Source organism: Spea bombifrons, chromosome 6, assembly GCF_027358695.1.
Source record: "Spea bombifrons isolate aSpeBom1 chromosome 6, aSpeBom1.2.pri, whole genome shotgun sequence".
Classification (NCBI taxonomy): domain Eukaryota; kingdom Metazoa; phylum Chordata; class Amphibia; order Anura; family Pelobatidae; genus Spea; species Spea bombifrons.
This window is the reverse complement of record NC_071092.1, coordinates 29,779,269-29,797,368: the sequence shown is the minus strand read 5'-3', so window position 1 is coordinate 29,797,368 and position 18,100 is coordinate 29,779,269. Positions and strand designations below refer to the sequence as shown.

The window sequence follows — 18,100 nt, the reverse complement described above, 5'->3', positions numbered from 1 at the left end:
CAATATTTGTTTATACTTGTCTCATATGGCTAAACAGAACTTATGCCCTTAACGAGAGTCTCCAAATTTGTCATAGTATCTCTCCCAGGGATTGGCCATCTAGGCGTGCAATGACATTTCTGATGCAATATGATCAATCTAACAAATATCATAATTAATTTTCAGACAGGTAGCCAATGTATTGCTTTGAAATACATTACTTACTCCTATGGTGCCAGGGTGCCTAAATTGGCAGGGTTTTCTTAATTTTGAGTTTATGTGTAAACAAATAGAGGTAGACGAGCTGACCATGGAGCTGGGCCTTCACACTCCACTCCCAGGTGCAAAAGTAATTGGCAGCATCCTTCCAGATGAGAACAAAGGATAGGAAAAGATGAAACATGTTGGCTCACTCAGCTTCCATATACATTTGCCCACTACTGGCAAGGTGTATAGATCAAGACCAAATTAATTTGCCCATATCTAAAAAGAAACAGTAATATCACATACAAAACTTTAGTTACAAGCTTACTCAGGGTTAATATTTTGACCGTCTGAAGGAGCCTATCATACAGAATTAAATATTTATGATCCCAGCATTCATAAAAAGAAAATCCTCATGTCCTCAACCATGCGACAGCAACATTTTTTTCACCTTTACATCTACTGCAAAAAGATGTTTTTCCTTGTAACCCACCAATAAAAGCTATACTCTTGTGTATGGTTGTAAATTGTTGATCCCAGCAGCAAATGTAGAACTGAGTCTACAGCATCAGTGGAAATTGTAATTTAGTGGTGTTAAAGTTGTAATTATGCTATCTAAAAATTCAATTTATTTTGAGGCTCTCGAAAATGTATTGGTCGCAAATCAATGGGGATTTCTAATGTATGCTTACAGTAATATCACAGTGCTTTAATACATTTCTTCCATTCTGCTATACCAGAGAAGCCTAAGGCATACATAGGGTTGTGTAAGAAAATATCAAGGACTCTTGGGTGAGCAATATATATATCGCACTCTCTATACATTTCAGTGAAATTAAATTTGCAATTCACTGCAAATGAAAGGATCAATTTCTTTACTCGCTATAAATGTATTATATAGTTGGATTTCATTATTTAAGAAACCTTTGGCACTTCTTTTGCCCTTTACAGTTGTACAGTCTACAATCTGAGTTGTAGATGGGAAATTCTGTACTTAAAGTAAAAATGTATCAAATGTGATATGATTAATATACGAAAAATTCAAAATATAGTCCACAATGATTACTTTTGGCTAGTAGCATAAATGGGCAACTGTCTTAATCAACTAAACTCTACTCAGGAACACAGGAAAAATGTCTGCTGCAGTCCCTGTAGTACATTACAGTAGTCACTACAGCTTCTCCAATCAACCCCACAACAGTACATTTTCTGCACTAAAATAAACTATTAGTTAATAATTAATAATTGCATTATTATATATGAGTAACTAATGGCCATCAATCTCAGCTTCTGCTAAGCTAACTATCACTCCCATTCTAACTCCCATCAGTCTGTATCTGCTGCTACTGACAAGTTAAAATGGTGTCAGCACACTTATATATCTAATGCTTGTCACTTCCCCTTGTAAATGCTGATTGGCCAAAAAAAGCAAGGGAAAACTCCCACAGGTTGTTGGACCCATCAATCACAGTCATAACAAACAATGAGACCACTCCTACCTATTCAGTTATTGATATGTAACCTCCCACACAGTCCCTCCCACTTTACCTCATGAAGGAGCAGGAAAACGGCTTGTAATGGTGCCAAAATGGCTTCTTATGGCGGCTACAGGTGGAAACTAACCTAACAAATCCAAACTAATTGTCGTCACTTTTGCAATGTGTTTTCATTTTCTTTGATTCATACAAATGCACCAAAAATGATATTTTCCTTAAAAATATATTTGGTACGAAAACGAATTAACAAGTCTACTTCCCTTCTCTGATAGGTAGTCACTTGATCTTAGCCAAAACCTAAGACATACATTTTTGGCCCCCATGAGCCTCATTAGTGTTGGTCAGTTGGTAACCATGCTGAAACAGCACGCAAGGCAGTCCGTGTCTGGACTCACCTTTACACTTGAGGAGACCCTCTTGGGAGATCTTGGGTCAATTAGTCCCGGGACTCAGATCTACTGTAGCATTTCCAGTGTCAGAAAAATAGTGTAATAAAAATGAAGCACAAAATTCATGATGCCCAACTGTGTAACACAACAAATAAGTGGTGAAAGTATGGAACGCATCAGCACCATCACATGTGTGTACGCCAGGGATTCCGTGTATTTATACCACATAAACAGCATTAACCAATTCATTGCCAACCCGAAAGTGTCTAGCTAAAGGTCAAAATATCTAGTTAGAAAATAAAGGTGCCATTTATGTTTGCTGTGAATGTGCACTGATATTTGTATTTTTCAAATTATTAATGCATGTCTGCCCACACATCTGTCACCACACTCCATTTGTTATAGTGGCATTAAAGTAATATGTAACCTTCATTTGTTCAGTGGCTAAGCTTATTCGACTACTGCTGTGATTTTGAAACTTCAAATAAAGTATCAGATTTGTATTATGATTATTATTGTTCATAAATTCTACAATATCTAGCGTGTTGTTTTATATTTATTTAATGTTGGGCCGTTCTTAGTTTTGTGTTTTAACAGCTAGATCAGATCCTATTGCTGTGGTATATAAGAATATACGCACATATAAAATGTGAATCACATGTCAGCGCTATAGGCTGGCTTTGGCTGTCTATGCAAAGGATGGAAAGTCTGGGAAGGTGGCAGCCCCTCTATCACATAAATTGCCCATCTAGAACATAAGGAAAATAGAGGCCTACAGTTGTGAGCTTACAATAATGTATAACAGTTTGGTGGCATTGAAATTGGTAAATACCCATAGGTGTCACTGATACCCAAGGAATCTTTCATCCTACATTTTTCTGAAGCATCTGAACATTAAATGAATTAGTTTTCAGATTCAGTCCCATTGTGTTCATGATCAGATAAATGTCAAAGTATGTTTGTTATCTTTAATGGATCAAAGCCTTGCTATCCTTAGCTTCTACGTACATTTGGAGATACCATCATGTTGCTTCTCTACATGCTTAGTGACTTACATCCCATCATTCCTGAGTAGATAATGTCAGTCCAACTGCATATATGTAAATTACTATTGTCAAGATATAGCTTGTAACCATGATGTGACAGGTAGGCTATTCTTTTTTTTTTTTTTCAAAACAAAGCCTTTAGGGCCATCAGATGGATAACAACTGATTTTTAATCATTTTGTTCAGTGTGTTTGATTTGTCTTCTTGTTCTCTTTTTCTTCTTCTTTTTTCAGATCCTTAGAGGAAGAGAAGTGAGAAACATTACATCAACATTACTCTGGCCTCCTGGACCACTTCTGCAACAGGGCAGAGCCTTGACGTGCACCATAAGGACATCCCTTCCCCAATGTTCCCTCTAATTTTTCTTAGGTGGTGTGCGCAGAAAATTTCTCTTGTGCAAAAATTTTCCCAGAGCCAATATTTTGTGCGCACAATATGCTTCTGCAAATGTTAAATTTAAATTGTTATTCTATATTTTTGGTACAGCTCGCTCATGGTTAATAACACTACATTATAGTGTGATAATGTAGTATTAGTTACACAACAGTATTACTTACTGTAATGTTTTTTTAAAGGTGAAATTCTCACTGCATAAGTAACTTATGAACGAATCACGAGCGGAGGCTCCTGGCCGCATAAAGGATAAAAAAAAATTGGGAAAAACTGTTGTGCGCAGGGGCGTACCTATAGTATTTGGCACCTGGGGCGGATCCTGTACGTGGGACCCCCACACACACACTTTAAAACTGCTTCTATCGTTAGGCAAAAATTGACAGGGTTACAGCATAACTGTTATCATTATTTACTAAGGCAGACATTGACGGTGGTACAGCATAACTGCTATCATTATATACTGAGGCAAACATTGACGGTTGTACAGCATAACTGCTAACATTATATAGTGAGGCAAATACTGACAGTGGTACAGCAGAACATCTATCACTATATACTGAGGCACGCACTGACGGTGGTACAGCATAAAACCTATCACTATATACAGAGGCACCCATTGACCGTGGTACAACATAACACCTATCACTATACATTGAGCCAGACATTGACAATAATGCAGCATAACCCCAATCACTTTAGTGTCTGGCCTAGTATCTATCTATCTATCTATCTATCTATCTATCTATCTATCTATCTATCTATCTATATATATATATATATATATAGGGATGCACCGAAATGAAAAATCTGGACCTGAAAATTTAGCATTCACTTGACTGAAACCGAAAATGACCCCCCACACCTTTAAAAACAAAAACAAAAAAAACACTTTTATTAAAAGTAACACACCAAAATTAGACAAAAAATCAATAACAATATATATATATATATATATATATATATATATATATATATATATAATGATTAACAGCAATCACACTCCTATCATGCCTATCATGCCCAGGTTCTAGCATATACTCCCTTTCTTTATCTTTGTTTTGACTACAAGCCCACCAGCCCACCATATGTTTACATTATGTGGCCAGTCAGGGTGTCAGAAGATATAAAGACATTGCTATTTAGTATTTATGGTGCAAATAGAAATTACAGACTAAGTATGCTATAGTACAGTTTATGTGGTAGCTTCAGCAAGTATTACTATCCACTTTCTACACATAAAATTCTTTCTTTATGCCCCTAGGGGTCTCCTCATAGGCTGCTTATCTCACACAATCTGCCCGAGTCCTTTATCTCTCAGCATTTTAATGCAGTGAACAGCTGTGGTTTGTCTGATGCTCTTGAAGTTTCAGTGACAGAACTGTTGCATGCTTTTCCTCTTTTTCTCAGTTGATTGTGTTAAAATGCCATCTTGCTTCAAGTGATAGTGTCACAAAAGTACTGTAGGTAAAAATAACTTGCCAAAGAGAAATATTTTTGACTTCAAAAACTCTTAAACCGGTATAGAGAATATCATGCATCATCTTGCATCATTGCAAAGGCAGGGTAGCTGGAACATTTGTATTCACAAACATTACAATGTATTCTGAAGGACCAACCTCAAATGGGCTTCTCCAGGCCACCTCTTCTTGCAATAAAAACCCCCCTGTGATGGTCACCCTGTTTCAATTCACTGCAATACTTCTGCAAATCCCCAGTTAGCTGAATGAACAAACACTTTGTTGGACATGGATGGAAATTGGAGGTCTACCATGCAGTCTGCACTAGGCAAGAAAGTTGGGTATAACGGTATAACCCCCATATTTCAATATACTCCCTTTCTTTATCTTTGTTTTGACTTTCTTTGCTCATACACCAAACTGTGCTGAATCTCTAAGGCATTGATAATGAAGCCATGTTTTCTTAATTAAGTGTATTATTTCATAGTCTTTCATAAGTCATTGGGTCCTTTTGAGTAATTAAGACTGAGACCATGGTTATTTGTTTACCATAGGATAACGAGTCAAAGTGTTTCTCTAGTAGACTAAAGTTAAAACATTTACAAATGACAAATATGCAGCTAAAAACATTGTCTGGAAACTAGATTTTTTAAAGCAGAAAATGACACAATTAATTTTATACTAGAAATAACCATAATCCAAGGAAATTCTTCTTTAAGGGCTACATTATACATTATATTTTATATAACATTATTTTTCCCCCTTCTGTTTATACTTTAAGCTACAATAGATAAGACATTTTCCACTCCCTGAGGATTTGCCAGCAGCATTCATTGTCCGGTCTGTCTTGAAAAGACAAAGCCGTGATCCACGTCTGCCCTCATAGGTGTTTATCTGTTGCAATAATCTGCATTTCCTTTAAACATGTCTTCTTATCCTCTTGAATAGTGATCAGAATCACTTCAATGTCTGAGGTCTCATACCACGACATGTGGAAGCAGATATCAAATGGAAAAGCCAGCTCTGGTCTTATCCAAAGCTCTTATCAAAACAATGACATTTCAAGGTCGATATGATGCACAAACTGTAGCATATCAGCACTTGACAAACTATCTCTCATGTCTCAAAACTGTCCTGTTCGGGATTCTCAGATGCCACAGCCTATCGTCTACCTGAAATGAAACATTTCCCGTTAAACCATGACAGAACTGTTTAAGAATTTGTCACCTCTTATAGCCACAATTATGTCACAGTTTTTTTTTTTTTTTGCCTTTTTTTTAAAAAAAAATCTATTTCTTCCTGCCTTTGAGAGATTCTATATTTCACTTTGACAGGACAATTTCAGGACCTTTCCTGTTGGCTGAGATGTTATCATGGGCCAATTCATTGTGGCATTTCCAACTGCTCAACCTGCTGTCCAAGCATTATTCTAGTTAACCCACTTTTTTACTGGTCAATTCGTCAGCTTGACATACTTCAGCAGAATGTTTTCTTCTCTATCAAATTTCTGACTTTGTTATAGAAAACCAATTTGAAAAAAATGCAAATTCATGTCCATGAAACAGATGGTTTACACTAAAACCGGACATTTATCAGTAGTGTTCTGAAATTTAGGAATTGTTCATACCTAGAGTGGAAATAAAAACATTATTGGAACACAAAAACTTTTGATGCTTACATGCAAATAATTCATTTATGCACACAAGCCAAAGATCGCTATGTACAATGGCAAGCGTCGCCTGGAGTTGTGTAAAGCAGACCGCCACTAGTCTTGTTCTCTGGAGTGATCAATCACGCTTCACTTCATCTGGGGGAATCTGGGTTTGGTGGATGCCAGGAGAGAACTTTCTACCGGAATGCACAGTATCTACGGTCAAATTTGGGTATATTGGGGATTATGTCACATATGGCCATATGGCATGAGTGAATCCCCAATATCTATGCATCAGGTAGGTATTCTTTGCAACAGTATTTGCTGGGCATGCATTGAATTCTTTTTTTTGTATTTATTGCTATATATTTATTGGTCATTATTACTCTAAATGTATATGCCTTATGTGCTTTTTAGGTCCTGCTCTCCCCTTTCTGTATATTTTGGTTTCTTTTAATGAAATTATATAGTTCACCTAAATGGAAAGTGCTTTCTGTACCCCAAACCAGCATTTCATCTGATTACAATAATAACAGTTTAAATCACTTTCCATATGTCTCTTTATTTTAAATTTAAAGTTGAGCTCATGATAAGATATGGGTTTATATAGGAATGTGTTACATTGCAAAAGCTGAAGCACCAGCTCAATATCCCCAAGCGCACCAATCTAACAAACTTTATTCTACCTGCTTTTTTCAACATGTACAGTAAATAAGCAGGTTAACTCTGCTTCCTTTATCACATCGACACATCTGGACTGTAAAAATGGTTTTTGTACTAAAGAATATCGTCTGGTATACAAAACAAGAACATTAGGGAGATGAGAAAACGGAACCCATTTTTAAACCAGCACAGTGAATTTAATTTCTATGGCATGTGGCTTCAAACAGTGCTTCTTCTTCCAGAACCCATTCCCTCTAGATATGTGTTGTAGCATGAGAAATGCTGTGATGGAAGCTGAACAGAACTGATGAACTATAAGCAGTGAGTGCATGGAATAATTTGCATTCATTAGGATTAGGTGCAGATATCTCCATCCAGAAACATGAAAGCAAAGCCAGTTCAGAGAGTGTTACTGGCTGTCTTGATACCCCTGCTGTGCCAGGGATTGATGAGGCGAGTCAAAAAGGGACTGGCACACACAAATGGCATGTTCCTAGACACGCAACAGCTCATTAAAGGGCATCACCAGTGTTAATGATCTTTCTTTCGGATTGAACCATCACACCCTGAAATGGCAGAGAGTTCAACAGAAGTAGCAGCAGCCAAATTACACAGAAGGTACTTAGAAAGTAGTCTGGCATATTACACATTTACAAATGTAATTCATTATCATGTTGTTATTCTTTTGGAGTTATTTTCCATTGTTCTTACCAATGGATTTTTGAATACATGCTAGCATCATCCTATAGAATCTCTGAAAGGGCAGTTGAGTCCTGATTGCTGATCACTTTGTGAAGAAGTGTCGATCAAAGTAAAAAGAGGGATAAACTGTGTTCAAAAATGTTTAAAAGATTTTAAAAATATAAAAAATATAAGATATATAAAATTAAATTGAATAAAATTAAAGAATAATAAACAGATACCAGTGAGGTCACCATGACATCATAAGCAGTACTATCCAGTTCCAAGAGAGATCCCTGTGGTCTTTATAGACCTCAAAGAGGCCTCCAGAAAAAAAGGTGTAAAAAAGTAAAAATAATAATATGAAGAAAGAAAGAAAAAAAAAGTAGAAAATTAGGTGCCCAGATACATCTTGCCCTACCCAGTAAAAATATACATTAAAAACCTTTCTTGCACCTAATCAAAAGTTCAAAAATAATAATAAAAAATAGTGTGTTATGTATGGAAGCATTTTGCTCCCTTATAAAATAAAAAACGTATCTATATGAGGTGTTGTTCTACTTAGATATTGCTGTTGAACATAAATCTTTTAGGGACCAGATAAAAAACAATATATAATTTGTATGGTTTAAATTAACATGGAAAAGGGGGATCATAGGTGAAAAAAGGTAGGCTGAAAATGGCAAACAAATAAAACCCTGTGTCATGAAGGGGTTCAAACAGACAAAAGTGACAAAAGTCTTCACATCCTTTTTACAATCCCCTTATTTACTTTATTTTGTTTGTGTACTGGTGTATATGCTGGAATATATGTCAAGGTGGTTTAGGGTCTTTCAAAGGAGGCATTTATACCTTGCATACATGTGCTGGGCGTCCTAGAAAATCTGTCCGTGATCTTGCGAAAATACAGCAGAACATTGTGTCACATTTGCTAACCAGAGCATTTTCTCCTTGTGGGAGAAAGACTGATCAGGTTTTACCCCTACTATCAGCAAACCAAAGTTCTACTATACTGGCCTAAAGATATGTGTAAGTTTCTGCCTTAGTGCTATCTTGTCACATTAAACGCAACGCTAATAATATGTGAGCTACATAGTTCTATATTAATTAGAAATTATCATTAAAATCTGATATTACGCAGCAATCTTCATAGTTAATTTAAATTATGCCTCGGAATGTCATTCATTTTCACCTTCTCCTGGAAAAGTGGTTCAGCTTCAAATGTGGTTAATATTTGCTGACAGATCAGTTGGTGGATTACGGCCATCACCTGTCAGAGACAAACTTTCTCCCTGCGACTGGTTACTAAAGAGATTGACATGAGATGCCACTGGTAGCCGATGTGTGGAAGAAGCAGAATTACCTGGGGAACAGGCCGGGATATGAAAAGCACAGAATTCCCATTACACAAAGAGAATCATTTTGCTCCTTTCTCAGTCCAACTCTTTTAAGACTTGGCTCCATGCGGCTACCTGACTAAATAACACACTTTGCTTACCTGCAATGCCTTAAGTCTGAAGCAGTCCACAGCCCTATATCTTAAAATATGGTGTACACCAAAAATAACCCAGGGAACGCACATTTTCTCTAAATTATGCATCTTCTAGGAAGGCAACCTCTTATCTGAGCGCCACTCCATCCCTTTCTTTTGTCAGCTTTTGCCTTCTCTTTCTGTATTTAAAAATATAAGCTCCACATTCTCTAGACATGTATGTGAATATATTTCTGCTTTTACACATAATAATGAGTGCTGATTAGCAGGGATGGTCTGCTATTTTCTTTGTGCTAGAATGAACGATCAGAAGAGCCTGGGGAATGACAGCAATCATCATTAAAAATATTAAATGGCTAATAAATTCTCCCTCATGGACCCTGAATCTGCTGGTGTCCCTCATTTAAAGGACAAATGATGAACATTGTGTTCTAAGAACTGCAGCGAGCAGAGGGCACTTACCCAAGGCAAGATTAGTTCTAGAAGATTAACCCTTGTGCATAACCTTCCCCATGGTGCAGAAAAAGTATTTTAAAGCTATTTGATAAAAATTCAGCTCACAGTGTAATTTCATCCAACCTACAAAATCTTCTCTGTTACCACTGTCAAAAAATGTAATCTGATTAACAAAAAAATAAAAGTGTAAGCAATGCCTCTCTAATTGTTAGTAGGTGTTTAGTTAGGTACAGAAATGTACTTTTCTGTTATAAAAGTATGGATGCACTAAATGCTTGTGAAAATGTAAACCTGAAAAATATTTTTGGCACAGCCTCTCTCTCATGGCTATAAAGGCAATCTATGAATTTACGTAGTTAGTTAAGATTTTATTCTGTATTTTGAAGTTTGAACTACTCTGTTCTGTTTGTTTTTCCATTAAATAAAAAAGGTTCCTCAAATGTCCATCAACTTGTGCATATACCGGTGTGTCTGTATGTATGTAAATGTTGGACTGCTGTTTTTATGTAAATGTAACTGTATGGTGTTAGAGTGGCTGTGTGTCTATATGTATGTGTAAGGTGATTAAGTGAAGAGCTGCACCTGACATCATCATACTCCCTAAAATATAACGCAATCAGAGATCTACAACATTCATTATCCCCTAATTACCAAAATCTCTATCCATTACCTTCATCACCCCATATTGCATCTTCATACCCTCTAACATAACTTCTCTTCTTCTCCATACTCACCTAGCATTAGTTCCCCATTATCATCATACCTTTCCCTTAGGACACTACCCTTTATATTGATAGAAACATATTTCTCCTCTCACGCGGTGTCTCTGGGTCTAAGTCTCCATTCACGGCTATAGGTCCGTTGGGGAGGCAGAAACAAATTTTCTTGGCTGCTCCTACGCTATCATGATTAGCCGTGAGATCACATGACCTTGCGTTACTTGACGCAGTGGTTAAACGTGAGGCTGCTCTGACAGCATGTGAGCAGTCAAGAAATAAGTAAGGGAAGTAGGGAGAGGGGTAGGTGGTGAAGAGAGAAAGTGTATATCTTTGTGAGCGTGTATGTATGTGTGTTTGTGAGCATGGATGTGTGTGTGTGTGAGCATGTATGTGTAAGTGTGTGAGTATGGATGTGTGAGAGCATGGATTTGTATGTGTTAGTGTCAGCATGGATATACATGTGTGTGTGCGAGAATGGATATGTATGTGTGTGTAAGGTAGGATGTGTGTGTGTGAGCACAGATATGTATGTGTGAGAATGGATGTGTATGTGTGAATGGATGTGTATGAGCACATATATGTATCAGTGTTTATGACCACAGATCTGTATGTGTGAGTGTGTGTGTAAGCACGGATGTGTGTGTGAGAGCATGGATGTGTATTAGCACATATATGTATGTGTTTGTGTGAGCACAGATCTGTATGTGTACGTGTGTGTGAGCACGGACCTGTACGTGCATGTAAGCACAGATGTATATGTGTAAGCATGTGAGCACAGATGTGTAAGTATGAACATGGATGTGTGTGAGCATGGATGTGTGTGAGCATGGGTGTGTACGTTTTTGTGTGTGAGCTTGGATGTCCATGTGTAAGTGCGTGTTAGTGAGTATGTGTGCATGTGTGTTAATTAGTTTGTTTTTTTGGGGCAACAAATTTGCTTTGTCCTGGCAAAATTTGGGGGCCTTTATTGATTCGGAATGAGATTGGAGGGGTGTTCCCAAAAAGGGAGTGCCCCTACACTTTCTGGACTCACCTTTCAATATATACGTTTTCAAGGTTCCTCCAGAGTTAGGAAGGTCAAAGAGCTGTGGGAGAAGTAGTAGAGCACTCGGCCTTGGCAGATGATAGATGCAGCCCGTGGAGCAGGACTGAATTTCCCCAATATTATGGAAATGTAAAAAAAAAGATCCCCCAGAGTAAGAACGGTCAAAGAGGTGCAGCAGTTGTAGTAGGGCACTGGGCCTGGGTAGGCAGTCATTGGAGATAATAGGCACATGCACATGCATTTTTGGGAATATGTAACTAGGGATATTTTAGGTTATTAATGGCAATTTCAATTACACATTTGTTACTGAAGGGATTAGATGCCCTAAAATGTCTCCAGGATTTTCTACCACGCTAAACACTGATGAGAAAGCCTGGGGAACGTTTAACCACATGTCAGGAATACACATGCCGAGACATTCACCACACATTGTCCTGCATGCTCAATTACTGGTGCATGCCTACCTTGGAATTTCATGTATTGGGTCTATTCACTAAATAGTGGTCAACCAAGTTGTGGGTTAACTCAAATGAGCAGATTCAACTGAAGACATATGAGTTTGCATGCTAATATGTTAAACGAACATACAAGTTGTCTGCAAGTGCATGCAAATTTAAAAGTTGATGAGTTTGAACTGGGGAAGCAAAGTGATATTTGTGAGTTGGAACGTGCATTTTTATTTAGGTATATATATATATATATATATATATATTGTACATATATATTTAGTAAATACACAGTATATATTTGCGGTAATATCTTCTAAATACAGTTTGAAAATGATGATCAAAAAGTCAGACAATAGGAATTACAGATCAATATTGCCTGATTATCAGAGCCCATAGAAACAGGTTACTAAAACACACCATTGACAGTACTGAGTGACATTACTGGCAGAACTCGTCAGATTCTGAGTCCACGTAATTGCTTTCTGAATTCCATTATCTGAACTTATTTGCTCTGCGATTTTATTTTCCCCTTTTAAATGGCTGCAGCGAGAATTGTAAAAAGAGTGTAATTGACTTTGAGAAATATTTGACATTTTCACCGCAAAGCAGTGAATGTAGAAGGGAACTAATAAATAACAAAGAGGAGAGCACGGAGAAATGAATAAGCGATTACTTTTCATCCACAAAACACTAACCCATGTAAATTGTTAATGTCAATAAAACATTTATTGTTGTACATACTGAGTAGGAGAGGAGTTGAAATCCAGCAAGAAGAAAGGGCGAATATTTAGGAAAATATATATAAATCATCCGTGACCAAATGGACCATGACAATTAATAAATAAATCCCAAAGATAATTTTACCTGATCACACCACCAAATAAATCTAGTGTTACTTGTCTAGTTATTATTGTTTGAGGAAAATATTCAAGTGCCGCCAAAATAGTAGTTTTTCACAGCTCAACTATGCAACCCTTCCATAACATAATCTGCGATATTATAATGAAAATAAAACGCATGCCTCTCACATAACTCTGGAAGGGTTGAAGCTTCTAGACACTTCCTGCTGAGATAAATATGGCTTGCAATTGCTAACATAATATACAGGCTATAATTGTAGCTTTACACACTTGTCAGCAACATAGTGGCCAACTTTTTGAGAGCTAAAGAGAGAGCACTACATTGCACAGCATGCCCTTTCAGCATTTCCCTCTCAGGAAAGGTACAGGAAGTGTATCTGAATCTGGGCCCGAAGGTACCCAAATGTGGATCTTCTTTAGTTTTCCTGTTCAGGAAAATGGTGGACCAGGTGCCATGTTAGGTCACATTCTGGAATAGGAAGGTCTGGGCAGTCATTGGACTAGTGAAGGTGGTTGATTGCTGCACTTAGCTGGGTCCTGGCACTGTGAAGAGAGGGTTAAATAATTATATATATAGTCGTGCGTATAGTTGGTGGCGTGCATGCTTATTACTGTGTGGATGAAAGGATCAGCTACAGTATCCATTTTTGTCTCTGACATCGCTTTCATAATCTTTTATCTCTTCTTTCGTCTTCCTCCTCTCACTTTCCCTCCTCTCTTTTCAGGTGGTGGATTAACAATGGGTCATATAGGTGCTGCTTATTTGCTGCAGTGGAATTCATGTGTCTGCGTCGCACGGCATGTATATATTGCTTCTTGTGTTGGCTAATGTGGAAGCCCAGATGGGGACTCACTTGGTGTATGGGGGCCTCACATGCTGCAGGTGTATTTGCAGAGACACAGTCAGATTCCATTATGGGCATCAGTGAGGGCAGAGTCAGCTTCCTGCTTCCTAACATGCCACACGCTCAGCCTGTAAGAAGCTCCTTTTTCAGTCACATGTTCCACAGAAAGTGGAAGCTGCATGCTTCTCTGCCTGTACGGAAAAGGCAAGAATCATGGTTACCATGTGAGGATCCTCCAGCCGTCAACCTGCAGCTACAGGAACAGAGATACTCTGAAGGTAGGCACTGGAATCCATGGAGTGAGTGTGTCTGCAGGTGTGTGCGTGTATTTGTGTGGGGATATCGTTGTAGGAAAACTTATTTGATGCTTGTTATATCTTGTTTATCCACCGTAGAGTGCTGCTGAATATGATGGTGCTGTATAAATCAATAAACAATAGTAATAATATGTCTAGGTTTGTTTATGCGTGTATGTTTATTATGCGTTTCTATGTTTCTGTATATCAGTGTAGGACAGAAGCAGCTTCCATGACCAATGACACAAACGCCTTACATGTTAGAGCTACACAAAGCTTTTACAGACACCTATGATTAAGAGCTTTGTATAGTTTGAAACAAGGCATTTCTGTAATTGGTTCCCTGTCTCTGCTTTCATCCCTTTGTGTTTATGTATTTCATTTAATAAACAGAATTACCCTTTTTGCACTTTTTGTATAGTCCTTATGACACACAGACTTTGGCATCCCTTATAGGCTTAAGCTGTTTTCGTCCGATTGGACTTTTTGTTTTGTTTTACATGGCTTTGAGTGGCAAGACAGGGGCAAGCCCCCCCCCATTTATATGATATATTAAGTTTTATTGCAATCACATATCTGTGGGAGTACAGATGAGTTAATTTTTTATTAAATGTTTTATAATAGATGAAGGCTTAGGGCACTCCGTTCATTTCGTGAAATGATGAGGGTTAAAATACACTTTAACACTTTGGAGAGAAACAGAGATCACTCATACTTGCCCTGCTCCCTCCATCCTTTACAGTATAGAATAGAGGCTGTTAAGTAGATACATTTGCCATAATTCTACCTACCTGTACCTTTAAGTACTCCAGATACAAAGGGGTTAATCCATCCACTGCACTCTCTGGGTGCCAGGAGGGCAGCCAGTCAATGACGGCCCCTCTGGCTCTCAAAAGGAGCAACCTCTAAACGGACAAAAAGATGTTAAGTCCTTGTAACCACAGAAAGGTTGTCAATTGAAGCCATTGAGTCCTCATCTTTGCCTCATGGAAAGTGGTAAAAAATTTACAAAAAAGGAAAAAAAAAGGAAAACACATGCGGCAAACCGATTCTGTACTTGATTAAAAGAACTGTCACTGATTACACTGGAAACCCTAGTGTTGCCAAGTGATTGGAGAATGTATTATATCGTCCATTGACTATAATGGAAGTAATCACATTTATTGTAATGTCCTCTTGCTTTTTTCATTATCTTCTATGGTTCCTGTCCATACTGCAGAGAAGACACCAACTAAAGTACGTGTTAAGTTTAATTATAGGTTTGGTTGCAATTGCTGTATAAATCGATTCCAGAACTGAATCCTTCTATGAATGCATATATTTACATACATAATGGACCTCTTTCTTGCATGCATCAGTCAGCTAATGAAATCTACTCATTTTCATATGGTGTTTTTATTTATTCGTGGTATTGGTGGGAGGTCATCTCCCCTGATTGAAGGATCGGAGAGGACGTCCCCGCAGCCCCGCCAAAGTTTCCGGGTTATGTCTGCGGAGATGTGGTTGAAGAAAGAAGATTAAGTATTGAAGATAGAAGAGAGAAGAGAAGATAAAAGAAAATGCAGAAGAAGATGTGGAAGATGATGCGGAAGTGAACGTTGTCAGCAGAAGCAGAAGTGGTTGGCGAAGAAGGTACAGGAACATTTAGAGAGCGTGAAAGAGTGAACAAAAATGACACAAAGAGAGTCAGAGTGCGAGGGAAAGTGGGCACTGGGCAACAAATTTCGCTGCCCGAAAACGAATGGGCCAAAAACGAACCAAAAATGTGCCCAAATTGTTTTTAGTCCAATTGTTCATGTCTAGTAGTCATTCTCTCTGTTAACGCACCTATATTTACAACACAGATGGCGCTTTCAAACCCAGCTCTGGTTGTTGCGTCTTTATTTAGTTAGCAAAGTTGGCCTAACCCGTAAATTGAGGCTACATCTGTCAAATGATTCTGCACATAGAGAATGTAAACACTTACACAGCGGTAAATGCTTACTGGTATGTGGGCTGCCCGGAGACAAGTCATCATGATTACATTTACTTAGATATACACATAATTATTTCATGACGTACAAGGCTTGATTTTTCTAGAAAGTCAATGAAAACGAGTCCCTGTGGTGCTTTAAAAAAGGACATAAAAATACACGTTGTAATTGTTAAACATTCAAGTTACAGGTTGATTTCAAATTGAAAAACTCAAAAGCACTCATCTAAACAACTTTTGCATCAACAAAAAAAACAAATTGCTCTTGAATTGCGTCAAGTGCTATTGAGCTACGCGTTGCGACCTGTAGAGTTGCTCTCGACGCCCATTTGAGTTGATGGTGAAGTCCATTGGGATTGAGTCAAAGGGCCAATAAGTCATGGATATTTCTCAATTAGACTTTGCTTTAGTTTCGCACTGACAAACTGCATTTCCACGTTTTTGTGTAAGAGGATTTTATATCACATACCAACTGCAAATACAACAGTTCCAAGCCCTTGTTGAGGAATTCTATAGCATAGGTTTTATTGCGGTCTGTAAAGAAGCCTTAGAGAAACTATGACTAACCGGAACTGATGTGGCAGTGGAGAGGAAGCTAGGTTTGTTATGTTGTTATTCAAGCACAACCGTGTTCTGTCAGATATAATTTAGCCAAATCTTCCCTGCGATGCACCAACCACTGGCCCGTGTATGCTCATATAGCAAAGTGTTCAGTTGTCATATACCCAATTCTCACATATCCACTTTTCTGATTTGTCAACCTATGATACCTTGTGCCAAAACAGACATGTAAATGTATTGTATTGCAGCTGATTATTTTTGGTCACATAACAAACCTTGGAACACTAAAACAAGATATCTTTTTTCGATGTAATTAGATTTTGTGTAACCTAAATATAGTTAAATAAAATCTGCATGGATATTAACATTTTTAACATTCTGTCTTTGATAGATTTGTAATATTTTTGGTAAAAGTAAGCACATCTTAATTAGTTAATTGGGCTCAGATTTTGGGACATCGATACTTTGCATATTTACAGCATGTAGTAGCATGTGAATTTGAATTAGCTTTGGCCTATGAGCTGTTCCAATCATGCTTCTAAATCATCGGCAGGACACTAGGAAGTATTAATACCTGCTTTGTCATTTGGTCTAGGACCGACATACCAAGGAACATCAATACAGCTTGTTAGGAATGTTTTTGAAAACTTGTGTAATAAATGCATTCAGAAAATTATTTGGCACACTTTCCAGTTATACTTATTTTTGTCCTACATGGCCAGTGCTATAATTTTTGGTTAAAAAAACATCTTCGTGTGGTGCATGATAGCAATCTACCAAGACATTGTGGGCTTGCACAAGCTCTTCCATATTTATCTGTGCTCTGTTTTCACCTACCTTGTCTATATCCTTGCAGCGTTTTCCTCATTCTTATCACCTTGTTGATTTTGTAGCCACTTTCCCATCTTGTTCTCTGATGCAATATCATTAGATGGTTTTTACTCTATGAATGTTGACTAAAGATAAAGGTTGGAGTCCTGAAGCATGGCCGCCTTAAAATTTGGCAGTAAAGCTTTTTTTTTTTACCTTATCTTAGTTGTTTCTAGGCCAGTTTTATGCTATTTGTGTGGTTTCAAGATACTTTTCGTTCATTAAAGTTTATTGTTTTTTTTTTATGAAAGCACAGACATCCTTACCACTCTACTGGAACTACTATGTTGTCAGTTGGTAGTGGAGAAGGTTCCGTAACATGGCTACTTTTGTCAGTAAAGTGTGCTTTTAAAGTTATGAAAGTTCTTTTTTAGACCACTTTAATTTTATATTGTTTCCGTCAGAATTCTCACTCCTAATTTATTTTATGAAAACATGCTTGCCATTTGTAATGGCACATTTTGAACATATGCTTCAAACTCCTATGACCATATTATTGCTGTGAAGCCATGTGCCATGTGCCATGTACAAATTCCTAAATTATTGTTCAACCACTGTAGCAAATCTCTTTCCTAC

At 37.6% G+C, this 18,100-nt stretch overlaps 1 long non-coding RNA gene across 4 annotated transcripts in view; it reads left to right on the top strand.

The window, feature by feature from the left end:
* Positions 1 to 18,100, top strand: part of LOC128499871 (uncharacterized) — a 374,046-nt gene that overhangs the window by 171,480 nt on the left and 184,466 nt on the right. The gene's annotated exons all lie outside the window — the stretch shown is intronic.